Here is a 706-nt window from a genome sequence, read left to right as displayed (position 1 = left end):
GCTATTGGGCTGAGAGCAAGCCCCTGAGAGTGAGTTTTATTCCAGGACCAAAATGTATCCCAGGGCCATAGTAATGGGGATCTTACAGACTCCATCCAACCAGTAATTCTGGTCATTATCGTATTTTTGGATTTTTCCAGGTTTTTCTCCCACTCTATCCAGGATCTCGTACCTTTCCTGAGGGGTTGGCATTGGTAGCCAGGCGTCTTCAAGTCTTGGGCATTATCATGTCCTAGGGCTGGTTGTTTCCAAATGCCCTTGGTTTTTTGCACTCTCCTCTGCTTTCAATGATAGGAGATCATTAGCTGCATCTTAGATGGGTGCTTGAAAGCTTTTAAGATGCCATTCGCTACTTACCAATGTAGGTTGAAGAACAAGATTTTTATGTATTTTCTTGTGCCAATTGAGGCTGGTGTTCCCCAGTACTATGATCCTGAGTTGGTAGATCCATTGGCTCTCTCTCCCCCAGTGTCTGGCTGTCTGTGAGGGATTACTCTATGTCTGTCTTCTGTTGTTTCTGTAAGGATTGTGGGTATTTTGTACCACTGGTATCTGTGTAAGATTAGCCTCAGGTGAATCGAATTTACCCTTGGTCTAGAGTATAATCCTGTTCACTGACCCACATCTGATCTTCTCAGATGTTTACTTTTTATCTGTAGCCTGGTGTTTGGTGTTAATGGTAATGTAGTATTGTGGATATACTGCT

This window comes from Orycteropus afer, unplaced genomic scaffold (genome assembly GCF_000298275.1).
Source record: "Orycteropus afer afer isolate SDZICR_OR568_19922 unplaced genomic scaffold, OryAfe1.0 scaffold01059, whole genome shotgun sequence".
Lineage (NCBI taxonomy): Eukaryota > Metazoa > Chordata > Mammalia > Tubulidentata > Orycteropodidae > Orycteropus > Orycteropus afer.
This window is presented reverse-complemented; position numbering follows the sequence as displayed.